Genomic DNA, 16,831 nt, shown 5'->3' on the forward strand with positions numbered 1-16,831 from the left:
CAGGATCACCCGTAAACAACACGAGAAGATTAATCATAAGATCCCATGTTTGTACGCAACACGTCATTTGACAACACCGGTACTTTATGTACGCAACACGTCATTTGACAACACCGGTACCGTGGGTCAAGATTAATCTCGACCAATACATATACGATGGGGTTTTATTTATTTCGTTGGGGGTTTTATTTATTTCATTGCGGGTATATTAAACATCTAAAAATGAACCATTAAAATTGAATTACTAACAACGAGCTGCTAACTACGGACTAAGGAATTATTCAAAGTATTAAAAGTATAACAAGTATATATATGTGACGTTTGTTTAAAAAGAAAAGGTATTGATATATTATATATGGATAGGTTCGTGATATCAACCGGAGACCAAGTCAAATTATATATATCTTCAAGACGAAAGTGAGTATATAGTCCCACTTTTAAACTCTAAATATTTCGGGATGAGAATACATGTATTTTATGTTTTACGTTATGGACACAAGTAACTGAAAAATATATTCTACGTTGAGTTGTACCACTGGCATACTTCCCTGTAGCTTGGTAACTAATATTTACAGCGGTATTGTAAACGCGAATCCTGTTGATAGATCTATCGGGCCTGACAACCCCAACCGGACTGGACGACCAGTATTCAACGGTTGCACAGTACTTCGTTTCGTGACTACACTTGGTACAGTGTAGTAAGATTTCATATTAAAGGGAATATGCGACGTGATTAATTGTTAAGTATGGTTACCAAGTGCTCAACCACTTAGAATATTTTTATTAAAATGTTTATATATGAAATCTTGTGGTCTATATTTATATCGCTGTCGACATTAAACCTATATCTCACCAACTTTATGTTGACATTTTAAAGCATGTTATTCTCAGGTATGAATTAAGTCTTCCGTTGTGCATTATCTCGTACTAAGGATACTACTTGAGGCCATTAAGGACTTATATCATAAGGCGTTGCATTCGAGTCATTGAAGTTCATAGAGACTATTATTAAGTAAATGGCGGTTTAGGTCATTTGAATATTATGAAATGTCAGGCGAATATGTCAATTATGGATGTAACTATAGATTGTCTTTTAAGAATAAATGCAACGTTTGTAAGATGTATCATATAGAGGGCAAGTACCTCGCAATGTTATCAACTATTGTAATTCGTTTGTAATCAATATGGACAACGTCCGGATGATTAGTTTCGGATCCTTTCAATATGCTACTGAGATAAGGTATATGATATGCATGTCGTTGGAAAGCTGGCGAAAAATTAATTACTTTTCATTTAGAAAGCGTATGGTTTCGATGAACGGATTAAAAGATATAGTCAACTGAATTATCAGTAATTTTAGTATTATAATTAAAACGATTATTATTATTATCGTCGTTATTATCGTCGTTATTATTATCTAATAATAATAATAATTATTATTATTATCATTATCGTTATAAGTATTATTATTAAAAATTGTCATTGTTATTAGTAGTACTACCGTTATTATCATTAAGATTATTATTAACATTATCATTATTATTATTACTATTATCATTATTATTATTATCATTAAAATAGTTATTAGTATTATCATTAATATTATTATAATATTTATTATTATTATTATCATCTAATTATTTTGATTACTATTATTATCATTATTATGAATGCGATATAAAAGAGGACTAAACGATATTAAACATGTCGATTAGGAAATAATAAGTATAAGTATCATGATTCAGTTAAAATATTGTTAAGATTATGATTTAGATAAAAATATCGTTTTCATTATTTTTATCATTAATATTAAAAGTATCATTAATAGTAAAACTATATTTTTATTAAAATTATCATTTTCAATAGAAATATCATTGTTATTATAAAATATCATTATTATTATCATTTAAGTATTATTATTATTATTAAATAATACCATTTTGAATAGAATTATTATTTTAGATAAAATATTAATATTATTATAGTTAATATTAAAAAGTATCGATATTTTCATAATTAGAATTATCAGTTTATCATAATTAATATCATCATTTGTAAATATAAATATTATTTTTAATATTAGTAGAATAATAATTATTATTATTATTATTACAAAATAATACAACTTTTACTCATTTTTATTATTATCAATATTATTTTATCAAATAAATATGAGATGCAAAGATATTTTTACCACACGTAATATAATTACATTAATAACACATACCACTATATATTTTTATGATATTAAGTGAACTTTATAAATGTTACTACTTAAGATATATAAAAGTATATTTTTATCATATATAAATTTTAATATAAATTTTTATTTATTAATAAATGACTTGTATTATTTACTTTAATAAAATCTGATAAATATATGTAAATATATAAAACGATTACATTTAAGTTATATGATAAACATATATAGATTTTGGAAGTCATTTTGGATTAGATGACTTTTGTTGACTTTTGCATGATAATCTCGAGCATTAGGATTGTGATACACTACGACTTGACCTAAATTGTTCGACAGATATTGATCAAACATATAAATATATATACTTAATATAGGTTCGTGAATCCAAGGCCAACCTTGCACTTGTTCAATGCCGTCATATGTATTCTTACTACGAAATACAGTATTGTGAGTTTCATTTCCTCCCTTTTTAAATGCTTTTGCAATATATATTTTTGGGACTGAGGATATATGCGCTGTTTTTATAAATGATTGACGAAATAGACACAAGTAATCGAAACTACATTATATGGTTGGATTATTGAAATCGAATATGCCCCTTTTTAGCTTGGTAGCCTAAGAATTAGGGAAATGGCCTCTAATTGACGCGAATCCTAAAGATAGATCTATGGACCTTGACACGTCCCATTCGGGTTACGAATGCTTTAGTACTTCGATTATCATGTCCGATGAGAGTCCCGGAATGATGGGGATATTCTATATGCATCCTATTAGTTCGGTTATCAAGCGTTCACTATATGAATAATTTTTATCTCTATGCAGTTTGCGAAATGCCTGATATGAGATGATGTTTATGAGAAATGAAATGAAAATCTTGTGGTCTATTAAAATTATGGAAATGATTGATTACGATAAACTAATGAACTCACCAACATTTTGGTTGACACTTAGAAGCATGTTTATTCTCAGGATTGAAAGAAATCTTCCGCTGTACATTTGCTCATTTTAAAGATATTACTTGGAGTCATTCATGACATATTTCAAAAGACGTTGCATTCAAGATTGTTGAGTTCAATAAAGATTATTATTAAGTAAATGACAGATTAGGTCATTTATAGTTTGGATATTATGAAATGGTATGCATGTCTATCAACTTACGTTGAAATGAAAGTTTGTCTTTTCCAAACGAATGTAATGTTTGTAAAATGTATCATATAGAGGTCAAATATCTCGCAATGTAATCATATGTTATTGTATTCGTCCTTATGAATTTGGACGGGTCGTCTCAGTTCTTATTGTTCATATATGTTTGTCAAAATTTTGTTGGATGAAACTCTAATGTCTACAATTATTTTCTTAGTTGGCTTTCCTATTTTACTTTTCTTTTTTATTTTTATTTTTAATCAACTCCTTTCAACATCAGACATCATTGCAATATCTAATTACTTCTTCTAGAACTTAGCTCCTGTTAACATCAACTTCCTGATATCTGCTCAACTCTAGGATGAGTTGATGACAAATGAGCAGCTGTTTTTGGGCTGTCACAGGCTCTTCGGAAATTTCCCAAAGAAACTGGTTAGTGCTTGTAGTAGATAGCGTGAAACATTTCCCGTTCACTTACTAGTTTCTGTATATGTACTCATATAAGTAATATAGTACATGTTTTCATTCAGATAGGGTCCTCTGTCACGTCTGTTTCAATCTTAAGAAAATTACTAGTGAAGTATTGGGCGTAGAGAATGCTAGAAAGAGCCAGGTTTTAATATCAAGCATCATTGTTCTTAAAACAGCTCTAGATGCTTTGCCATTTCTCTCAAAGGTACACATAAGTTTGTTTATTTGTGTGCTTAACTTATAATCCTTTGCTTTTTCATTGTTTTAATTATAAACCGGTGATAGGTGCTAAAAGATGCAAGCAGCTATCTTCTTGGAAATATATACAGATCCGTATGTGAGAATGAAAAATATGCTTCTATAAGGAAAAGGTAAAATTATTTGTTTGTCTGTACTGTCGTTTACGCATCACGTGTTACCTTAGTTGTCACATACCTTAAGTTTTTTTTAACAAATGTCATACTTTTTCTATCATCCTATATTAAATGAATGAAAATTTGAACTTCTTTTTGTTGGTAAATTATATTCCATCCTCAGAATTGGGGAGGTGATTGACGAGGATGTACTTCATGCATGAGTTCCTTTTGTTGTACGAACACAACAATGCTTTGCTGTCAAGGCTGGAATAGATGGACATTTGAATATTGCAAGAATATCATTTTGTGATACAAGTGAAGGTACCAAATTAATCTACTTTATTGACTACTCTCAACTTGAGTTGGTCTAATACAACAACAACAACAACAATACCCAATCCCGCAAGTGCGAGGTAGGGGGAGGTGAGATGTAGACAATCCTACCTCTACCCTATAGTAGAAGAGAAGTCATTTCTCCCTCCACAGGCAGGACCCGTGTTCGAAGAAAGTCGTCCCTCTCTGTACTCGAGAGTACAGAGATTGCTTCCTGTGGACCTCCGGCCAGAACTGAAACAATACACAATGTACAATAGGGAATAATAACATTTACTTTTTAGGCTCCAAAGATCCCTTAGGAAACCACTGGATGGTGGGGTAACCAGAAACCCCATATTTGCCACAAACGCCCTTGCAAATAAGTATCGCGAAGATTACAAGCTTCCAAATTTGAAAATCCCATTCAACAATAGGCATGGGTTCTATTTCAATATTCCTCAGAAGGATATACAGGGAAAGCTTCCAAGCAAATTCATTCAGGTATCGTAGGAGATCCTTTCCATGTCTGTAGCATCTTCTAATGTATTTCTGATGTGAATGTATGAATGTGTTGTATGATAAATTTAGGTTATGAAGCATGGGAACAGTATACATTGCTCAACTTTGGATCTTGCTTCTGTTAGTATTATCATCATTACTCTCATCACATATATTATTTATTTATATAAAGATGGTTTGTTTTCTGGTTTCTGATCAATGGTCTATTGTGAACCTATCTAGTTGCCTGAGTTGATTAGCATTGTGATATTCTTTTGAGAGGATATTGTAAATATACTCCTTGCCTTGAGACCAAAACTAGTGTTTCCTGAGCCCTATTTAAAGCCCATGTCATTATCAGTATCATTTGAAAGTACGAACCCTGCATACGGTTTTATCAAGTGAGCTTTTGTTAAAAGCGGCACTCCCTTTTAGTCTTTATAGATTGGACAAAGAATGTCCAACGTGTTATATTTCATTGAGTATTATATATTTACTCGTCACTTTCTCACATATTTCCACTATGAGCATTGGGCAATATTCTGTTTTTCTCAATCTAGCATTGTGATATTCTTTTGAGAGGATATTGTAAATATACTCCTTTCCTTGAGACCAAAACATTGTAAATATATTATTATTATTTTAAGTATAATTAAAGGCATAATAGGTAATTAAACGTAGATGTATTAATAAGTGGTACATGAGAATCACCTCCCTTCAAATACTATGTTTTCTCGTTTAATATCATTTGTTCAAGTGTGCTAAATGCTCAACGCTTTAACATTGGGTGTTAGAAACTGTAATATAACAAAGCTTGATAAAAATGAGCTTCCAGTAACATTCTTCATTTACCCATACAAATTTAAAAAATCGATTTCATTTTCTTGTTAGGTTACACCTCGTAAGAAATTTTGACTTAAATAGTCAAACAAAAGTGCAAGTAATAAAAAATTGGCGCCCATTCATTCAGAAAGCGAGCATCATCTGTTTAGTTCGTGAGTGTTCTCTTAGAAATGGAAGACGATACGGGAGAACGATCAAGCTTTATTATCGGAATGATTGAGAATCGAGCTAAGGAGGTATTCTCTCAATTCATTACTATTTATGTATGTATGTATCTGTATATTTTGTGTTTGTGGATGTATGCGAATGTTTATATGTATCTATAGTCATATGTGTGTGTTACGTACCTGATTCTGCAGAAATGTGATTATTAGGGCAACAATGATGTAGATTTCATCACTATACATGTATGTATGTATGTATATGTATATATTGTGTTTGTGAATGTATGTGCGTGTTTATATGTATTTAGAGTCGGATGTGTGTGTTATGTACCTGATTATGCAGAACTGTGATTAATAGGGCAACATTGAATTATTTACTATACATGTACGTATGTATCCGCATATTTCGTGTTTGTGCAGCACTAATGGATGCTTGTGGAGTCAAATTATATTATTGTATATTGTATATTTATCTAACTTTTTATTATTATGATGATACAGCACAAACGGATGCAATTAGGGGGGATGTCTCTGCCCTTACATTGCTAGCTGAGATCCTATGCTTATTAGATATTATGATTGTTAATTCATTTGCTCAATTATTGATAGATTTCAACCAAGCCTGTAGATCAATACATCAGGCCTCAATTCACAGGTAAGTATTATATTATAGTGATAATGATTTTCTTACTCTCTTAATGGCCCTAAATGATTCTAACTTAGAGTTTCTTATTCTCTGTCATTGGGACCTTTTATGTTTACTAATAGAGAATGGGCCACCGGCAATTGATGCTGGAAGACACCCTATACTAGTAAGCGTCCAAAATGATTTTGTTGTATGTCATACTTGTTTATAATCATAATAAATTGACAATTGTGTGCCCTGTATCACATTTTTATAAATATAAATATATATTTTCATCGGAAACGTATATATGCAATGCATTCTGGTTTGACGTTCTTTTCGCAGTCCAAGAATATTTTTCTTCCAGAGGCTTCAAACATGGTGGTTGTCATGGGGCGTAACATGTAAGACTTTCATTCATATAGCATTTATCATCATCTATTAGCTGTCTTTGACCTAACTCCTTTTGACGTAAATTTTTAGACCAGAACAAGCATCCTCTCCTAAAAGTATTATCAATAGTACTGCATTAATTAATTTATATAATTTTTTCCCCGATTCATTAACGAGTGTATATGTATATAATTTTAATGAATTTGGAGCGGATATAGCAACCCAAGTTTACCGTATATCCGTATGAAACATAATAATAAGATTGGTCATGAATGTGAACATAGTCTTGAAAGCAACCTACCACTAATTTGTGCTAAGACAACCTAAGTGTTTATTGGATTCCTGAATGAGTGATTGGGATCCGTAAAAGGGTGAATATTGTGCAACAAATGTCGTATAGTAATTATACGATACGATGCTTATAAAGAACCGACGGATTAGTTTGTTCCATTTAGAAAACAAACCGCCATAGTATTTTCATGAGTATAACAGTATAATAGATTAATAATGCATCTTCAGGAGTGGAAAAAGCACGTATCTTCAACAAATATGTCTGATTGTTATCCTTGCTCAAATTGGTTGCTACATTCTTGCCCGATTTGCAACCATAACGGCGGTTGATCGAATTTTTACAAGGATGGTCATAGTCGATAATCTTGAATCAAATTCCAATATGGTACATTCTAAATTTCTTCCTTCCCTTTTTACTCACAAGATGTTAATCAAGAAAATTAAAGGCTGTAAATAAGATATGTATTGATCAGTTGATTTTTTATTGACTGAATTGATTATCTTTACAATGGCTAAGAGTTCCTTTTATATACAAATATTCCTAACAGCTATTTCTATTTGAAGTATGGTTCCATAATACATTTTGGAACCACTTTAATGAAAAAGGAAATATCTTGCTTGGTAGTCTGCTAGTAACCGTTGAAACCATTGACCTATGCTCACTTGTGATCCTCTATTTAAAGTCAAATTACCAAATATTGTAGTTTGACTTTTGTTGACTTTTGTAGCTGTTCACTTTTGTAGCTGTAATCTAACACTCCCCCTCAAGTTGAATAGTGGGGTTTCCAATGTTCAACTTACCGAGAACTTCGCTGAAGAGTCTTCCGTTGACTGATTTGGTGAGGATGTCGGCTAGCTGATCTTCTGATCTGATTGATGGAAGAGAAATGATTTCATCATCTAACTTTTCTCTGATAAAATGTCGATCGATTTCAATATGTTTAGTTCGATCATGTTGAACGGGGTTTTCTGAAATAGCGATTGCTGCTTCATTGTCACACATGATTTGAATAGCTTCTTTTGGATGGAATCCTATTTCTGTCAAGAGTTTTCGAATCCATAACGCCTCCACCACTCCCTTTGCGATACCTCTAAATTCTGATTCAACACTTGATAGGGACACGACCTTTTGTTTCTTACTTTTCCACGCAACTAAGTTTCCTCCAACTATTGTGAAGAAACCTGAAGTTGACCGTCTATCTCCTTTTTCTCCAGCCCAACTTGCATCCGTATAAATTTGTGCTTCAAGATGCCCATTCTTTTTGAATACAAATCCATGATCCGCTGTTTTCTTCAAATATCTGATGATTCTCATTACGGCTTCCATATGGTGAACCTGTGGTTGATACATGAATTGACTCACAACTCCAACTGCATGTGCTATATCAGGTCGAGTGTGAGCAAGATAGATGAGTTTTCCCACCATCCTTTGGTATTGCCCTTTATCAGCAATATCAGCTTCATCTTCCATATATAGTTTCTGGTTTGGAATCATTGGAGTATCAGCTGGTTTGCAATCAATCATACCAGTTTTTGCAAGAAAATCAAGAACATACTTCTTTTGACAAATAAATATTCCCTGTTGGGATCTTAATACCTCAATCCCCAAAAAATACTTAAGTCTGCCCAAGTCTTTTATTTCAAATTCTTTAAATAAGTTCATTTTCAAGATAGAAATTTCCTCTTTATCATTTCCTGTTATTATCTGAAACAACCCCAAACCGTTTAACCAAAAACGGAGTACTTTTTTTTTTTTTTTTGTTAGGTCCCAATATCACCCAAGTATACAAACCATTTCGAAATAGTTATCCATATACAATTTATCATAATAACACGTTAAACATTTTATCTCGACTCTTGGTTTACAATGACACCATACATCCTTACGAGAATGTATTTCACATACAAGGTTTGACTCGACACAACCAAACGGTGCGACCTCGAAACATTTATACAACACCACGGTTAAGACACAATAGCCCAACCCGATACCAAGAGCATAATCCCGAGGATCTACAAAATCCCCAATCCACATCCATATCCGAAAGCTACCCCATAGAGCCCAAGCGCTACTACGCAACTAGTCTATCAACTAGCTAGCTTCACAATCACAATACCTGTAAAAAGGTAAACAACGAGAGGGGTAAGCTAACGCTTAGTGAATGCAATAATTATACATATACATATATAATCTACTTACTTGCAAACACTTACACAATACCGCATACAAGCTAGCAATTCGACAGCCATGCAAACATCATGCATAAACTACTATCCACAATTCACAAGAAGCTAGCAACAACAATAGCATATAGTTCACAATTTAATATGCTAAATACAAATTCACTCAACCATGGTTAACCAATCGTACAAGGGAACGGTACTTGAAAGACCATCGGAGTTCATAACATCCATTAGTGTTACTTAAACACCGCGTAATCACTAATCCCCCGGGTGATGTCTTGAACACCGCGACTAACTCACCCCCATGACAATGTGGCGTCTTGAACACCGCGACGATTCCACATGTCAATCAAAACAATGAGTGGTGTCTTGAACACCGCGACAATTCCACTCCCATGACAATGTGATGTCTTGAACACCGCGACAATACCACATGTCAATCAAACAATGAGTAGTGTCTTGAGCACCGCGACAATGCTACTCGTTACTTAGAATGTGGTGTCTTGAACACCGTGACAATTCCACATTCATATCACACAAATAAATACATTATATACGTACACGCATAATTATTCCACTCACCTCGAGATGCATGCACAAGTCATGTATGTAAAGTCGCCACCAAACGCAACCGAGCAAGATTTTACCTATAATATACATATAGGTATTCACACAATCAACACACATTCCCTTCAAGAGAATTTGACGCAAACACCCTTAACCAAGGGTTTATACCTACCTCCACAATCCACCCATTTAGACACCTAAGTGCAAAATACACCTTTTTATACATTTAACGACACCCGAAGGTCCAAAACTAACGAGACTAGTTCCCGCGTTCCCGAAATACCCAAATACATCAACTTTAGCCATTAAATGCATACTATCTTGTATATTGCCCAAAAACCCGTTTCATGGTTGACCAAGTTTGACTTTATGGTTAAAATACCAATTTCAACCCGAAATCATTTCTCACGTTCACTTTCATTCAAAAATGCCATTTAACACTTAACAAAAAGTGTTTAACATCCATTTAATTCAATTTAGTGTCATTACCAAATTTGACCCAATCAAAGTCGACCCATTTTGACCTAAGTCTCAAAAACGCCCAAAATCACTAACGACTAGTGATTATATTACCAAAACACCAAATAACACCTAAAACAAGTATTTACATACTTAATTCACCAAAACTTGACTCAAAACCCATTTTGACACATAAACCCTAATTTTGACCCATTACAAAATTAGTCAACTCAAATACACCCAAAAAGGGTTCCAACGCTTCCAAAATCACTAAACTAAGTGAGTACACCCAAAACCAAAGCCTAATCATGGCCAAAACGTCAATCAACCCAAAACCCGCCATGTATCAAAAATAACTAGTTTCCATAAACCCACTTCATCATCTAAATGGGTTTTACAACTAAAAATCTAAAAACCCTAACTTGAATATTAAATCATAAAGATGAATTTCGGAATTAGAACATACCATTACTACCACAACGTAGCCGTGAACGAGGAGAACAACTTTAACTCTTGTGACCCGACCCAAAACACTCTTCTTCTTCCCCGATTTGAGCTTTCTCTCTCTAAACCCTTTACTCTCTCTCTAGGGTTTGGTGTGTGAGTGGGAGGGAAGGAGAATGAAGAGAATGAGGTTTGGATAAGATTGGGATCAGTTTTATGGCCAAAAACCCGTCCATATGTGAAATACCAACTTTGCCCTTCATTTAACTCATTAAAAGGCTGAACAGCACCAGATCGTGCCTATTGTCGCGCCGCGGAGCAATTTGTCGCGCCGTGGCCCAAAGGGTGATTTTAGAACATGTTTTTCAAGCTTTCTGACCTTCAACATAGGCATTTGTCGCGCCGCGGAGCAATTTGTCGCGCCGTGACAATTGCCTGTTTCATCCGAACTTCAGCAAACTTGTTTTGGCCATAACTTTTTGACCGTAACTCCGTTTTCGATGAATCAAATATCGTTGGAAACGTAATAAGATTTCCTTTCTAATGGTAAGGTTTTGAAATGTCAACTCAAACTTTATTTGGGATCGAAAAGGTACGTACACATCATGTAACTCAAACAACGTCCAGTTTTCTTCGACATTCGAACAAGCAACACGTGTACGCTTGGTACACTTCATGCACTCATCGTACAATCATCTTTATACTATTATACAACCAAGTATGAACATTCTAAAGATCAATCAAGTACCTCAGACATGTATGAAGAAAAACGGGATGTTACAACTCTCCCCCACTTAAATTCAATCACGTCCTCGTGATCCTAGTCACTTAACTAATCCGAACCTACACTCTATAGTCCTCCGACACACATCCAAACTCGATGTCTGCAACAATTCCATTAACAATTTCCATTAATCCGAAGTTTTCACCACACGCTAATAATCCCTAGCGTGCATTACCGCAACAAGCGATATTTCACGCGCTCAACGTTCAAGCTGCCTCCATTAAAACTCTGCACTTTAACAGTCCATAACGCAACACTCAACCGGTCAATCAAGTATGTTCTCTATTTCAAGAACCAACCTCCCTCATTTCCGCAACCGGATTATTCCTTCAACGAAGAAATTTCGGTATCACCAAAATAATCACTCTAGGGAACACAAACTTTCCCATCGATCGATCCGCACACGATCACCAGTCTCTGGATTAATCCAGGACGACAATAATACACCACGAACCAGGAAAATCATCAACACTCGACACAGGGTTTCTCCTCCAAACCCTACAACGCATCCATACCCTACGGCTCCTTAGTACTAGCATGGAAACTATTCGTGTACTAGAATCCTGTCAATGGCGAATTATTATCCCGACAATTCGCAATTCGTCACACGACCCTTAAAATATTCACCGACGTCGGGTGAACCCTACTACCTAGACCGTCCATAAAGGATGGCCTTGACATTTCCATGCAACCAACGGGTCGCATCACTAGGGAACACACTCTCGCAAACAAACAACAACCGCGTGTCTCGACGTGAGACAAACAGAACCGGCGCTCCCCGCCTCACAACCATCCACAAAGTGGAATAATCCACTGAAAATTCTCACGATCACGTTTCCCGACAGGGAAAATACAGTATTCACTGTCATCTCGAACTCGTACTCACTTGACAGTACTATCCGAGTTTCACATCTACCCAAATTATTATCACGAGAGCACCCACAATAACAATTACATTCTCTCACTTCCGTGATCTCAAACTTCACACTTGGTCTCATACTGCACCTTGGTACTACACGACCACCTTACTTAAGAGGTCTTACACTTCACTTGATCTAGTACCACGGGAGCTTCCTCGGGTGGCAGTAAAAACTCCCCCACTTAGGATCTAGCTCCACATTCTTACCGCAAAGATGATAACATCCCGCGGAATTACCATTCCACAACACACATGATCATTCTCATCACTAATCATAAACACCGAATCACTGCAAATTCACTTTAGGCTCTCAGAGCCGTCATACAAAATTACCGGAGGTGTCGTACACGCGACGACTTCGCACCTTCATACCACAAATCACAATCGACTGCCTTAATCGTTCGCAAGGCGAACTCCGCCAAAGTCCCACATACGTCTCTATGCCTAAGCATACGTCATTCCGATTAATCAATCGTACATCTCAGTCGAGATCGCCCGACCTTCCACGCAACGAACCCTTACCAACAATTGCTCACTCCCATGGAGAAGAGTGACCAATCCGACACAATAATTGCATCGACCGCAATATCAACACTTCATCTTAACCTTCGGCCTAACCGTCCATGAACTCCATTACCAGCTCACCGGTTATCTTCACCCATATAACACTTAAGAGCAACAAGATTCGCTCATCAGTCACTTCCCAAGAAGTATTTACCGAAATGCTCTTAAACTCCGACTTTCTTAACCGTCGAATTACAATCACTCGTCGATCACTGTTGTAATCTCCGCTACTTCTAAGGGCATCTCACGGGCACCCTAAGCACAGAGTGATCACACCATCACCGGAGTTGAACGTTACACTAGCAGGTATAAGAAGGCACCTGACGCAGTGTCATGCAGACTCCCACCACAATCTACCGAAATTTAGAAACTTGATCTTTGGGTTTCATACACCCGATGTCACCCATTTTACCACAATAATAACTCGAAGTCACACCTATCCGACAAACCTTACAGTTTATTGTCTTCTTGAAAGTTTCTAGCGATCACACGCTACACACACCACAAGGCCAAAACAACATAGCCTAACGAAACCTTTCATCCAATCACTAAGGGGATGCTTGGAAACACCAAGTCTTACATCCTTTCTACACCTCGATAAAACCACTACTACAAGGGGTATTCCCTTAAGAATGTTGCCCTATAATCAACAACACACTAACGCAACCATCGTCATACGGGTCCCACTCCCATGAGTTTAATGACCCAAGGACTCCCCGATTCGCCAATTCCAAGGCAACACACACAACAAGAATCCTAACACGATTCTCTAACCACACACTCTACCGAGTGTAACTCAAAACTACAATCATTAAACTTGTCGCATTCCATTACGGAATTCAAGTCCTCGTCGCACACACACAAGAGTAATTTCGTCATCCCAGTTACGATGGGTAACTAAAACCAATAACAATCTCAACAGTGCACCCACTACCCAGGGTGACTAAGCACGCACCAAAGTCGTGAGTTGGCTCGCTCACTTAACTAACCGAATCCATCGTACACTTCCCGACTCACAAAGAACCTGATGTGACAACAAGCACATCACTCGAGACTACTATACCCTAGGAACCAATAGAAGATTCCTAATTCGTCCCGTTCTACCCCAACCATGCCACGTTTCCTCCGTTCGGTACTTGTCATGTCATGCTTAGTGTCAAGATACACTTTCGTAATAATGGTGATCGGTCATTATTACAAATGTGTACCTTACCATTTCCACACGGTCACGCAAAGTACTTTACCCGGACTGACGCAACATTCACACAAAATAACACGCGATAAATTCTAGTACCCGAATGACCAAAGTCCTTACGTGAACTTGATCACTCAAAACCGTCAAACATACGAATCTCTCTAATAGATTCATTCCTAGGATACCACACAAAAGATACCTGTATATATATATACACCTATATACAATATAATAATAAATGTACACAAGTACACTGCAACCACAAGTCAACCTACATCCTAGGTGACTATCACTAAAACAATGTCCACGTTCGCCTACTTACATTAGGCACTAGCTATCTAAGGCACTAATTCACACACGAAATAAGGCCCCACATAATCACACTTTTGACAAAAATAAGTCCTAGTTAGTCACCTACTCTAAGGCACTAACAAATCTCAATCCGACCCGTATTCCTACAAGTCCCGCAAATAACGCACATCCGTCAAAAGTCTAAGACTAGGCACCTATTCCAAGGTCACCTAATTCCCTTAGACTATGCTCTGATACCACTTGAAACAACCTCAAACCGTTTAACCAAAAACGGAGTACTTTTTTTTTTTTTTTTTTGTTAGGTCCCAATATCACCCAAGTATACAAACCATTTCGAAATAGTTATCCATATACAATTTATCATAATAACACGTTAAACATTTTATCTCGACTCTTGGTTTACAATGACACCATACATCCTTAAGAGAATGTATTTCACATACAAGGTTTGACTCGACACAACCAAACGGTGCGACCTCGAAACATTTATACAACACCACGGTTAAGACACAATAGCCCAACCCGATACCAAGAGCATAATCCCGAGGATCTACAAAATCCCCAATCCACATCCATATCCGAAAGCTACCCCATAGAGCCCAAGCGCTACTACGCAACTAGTCTATCAACTAGCTAGCTTCACAATCACAATACCTGTAAAAAGGTAAACAACGAGAGGGGTAAGCTAACGCTTAGTGAATGCAATAATTATACATATACATATATAATCTACTTACTTGCAAACACTTACACAATACCGCATACAAGCTAGCAATTCGACAGCCATGCAAACATCATGCATAAACTACTATCCACAATTCACAAGAAGCTAGCAACAACAATAGCATATAGTTCACAATTTAATATGCTAAATACAAATTCACTCAACCATGGTTAACCAATCGTACAAGGGAACGGTACTTGAAAGACCATCGGAGTTCATAACATCCATTAGTGTTACTTAAACACCGCGTAATCACTAATCCCCCGGGTGATGTCTTGAACACCGCGACTAACTCACCCCCATGACAATGTGGCGTCTTGAACACCGCGACGATTCCACATGTCAATCAAAACAATGAGTGGTGTCTTGAACACCGCGACAATTCCACTCCCATGACAATGTGATGTCTTGAACACCGCGACAATACCACATGTCAATCAAACAATGAGTAGTGTCTTGAGCACCGCGACAATGCTACTCGTTACTTAGAATGTGGTGTCTTGAACACCGTGACAATTCCACATTCATATCACACAAATAAATACATTATATACGTACACGCATAATTATTCCACTCACCTCGAGATGCATGCACAAGTCATGTATGTAAAGTCGCCACCAAACGCAACCGAGCAAGCTTTTACCTATAATATACATATAGGTATTCACACAATCAACACACATTCCCTTCAAGAGAATTTGACGCAAACACCCTTAACCAAGGGTTTATACCTACCTCCACAATCCACCCATTTAGACACCTAGGTGCAAAATACACCTTTTTATACATTTAACGACACCCGAAGGTCCAAAACTAACGAGACTAGTTCCCGCGTTCCCGAAATACCCAAATACATCAACTTTAGCCATTAAATGCATACTATCTTGTATATTGCCCAAAAACCCGTTTCATGGTTGACCAAGTTTGAGTTTATGGTTAAAATACCAATTTCAACCCGAAATCATTTCTCACGTTCACTTTCATTCAAAAATGCCATTTAACACTTAACAAAAAGTGTTTAACATCCATTTAATTCAATTTAGTGTCATTACCAAATTTGACCCAATCAAAGTCGACCCATTTTGACCTAAGTCTCAAAAACGCCCAAAATCACTAACGACTAGTGATTATATTACCAAAACACCAAATAACACCTAAAACAAGTATTTACATACTTAATTCACCAAAACTTGACTCAAAACCCATTTTGACACATAAACCCTAATTTTGACCCATTACAAAATTAGTCAACTCAAATACACCCAAAAAGGGTTCCAACGCTTCCAAAATCACTAAACTAAGTGAGTACACCCAAAACCAAAGCCTAATCATGGCCAAAACGTCAATCAACCCAAAACCCGCCATGTATCAAAAATAAC

At 36.0% G+C, this 16,831-nt stretch overlaps 1 pseudogene; it reads left to right on the forward strand.

The window, feature by feature from the left end:
• Nucleotides 1-16,831, forward strand: part of LOC139860572 (DNA mismatch repair protein MSH4-like) — a 59,769-nt pseudogene that overhangs the window by 26,322 nt on the left and 16,616 nt on the right.

Source organism: Rutidosis leptorrhynchoides, chromosome 7, assembly GCF_046630445.1.
Source record: "Rutidosis leptorrhynchoides isolate AG116_Rl617_1_P2 chromosome 7, CSIRO_AGI_Rlap_v1, whole genome shotgun sequence".
Classification (NCBI taxonomy): domain Eukaryota; kingdom Viridiplantae; phylum Streptophyta; class Magnoliopsida; order Asterales; family Asteraceae; genus Rutidosis; species Rutidosis leptorrhynchoides.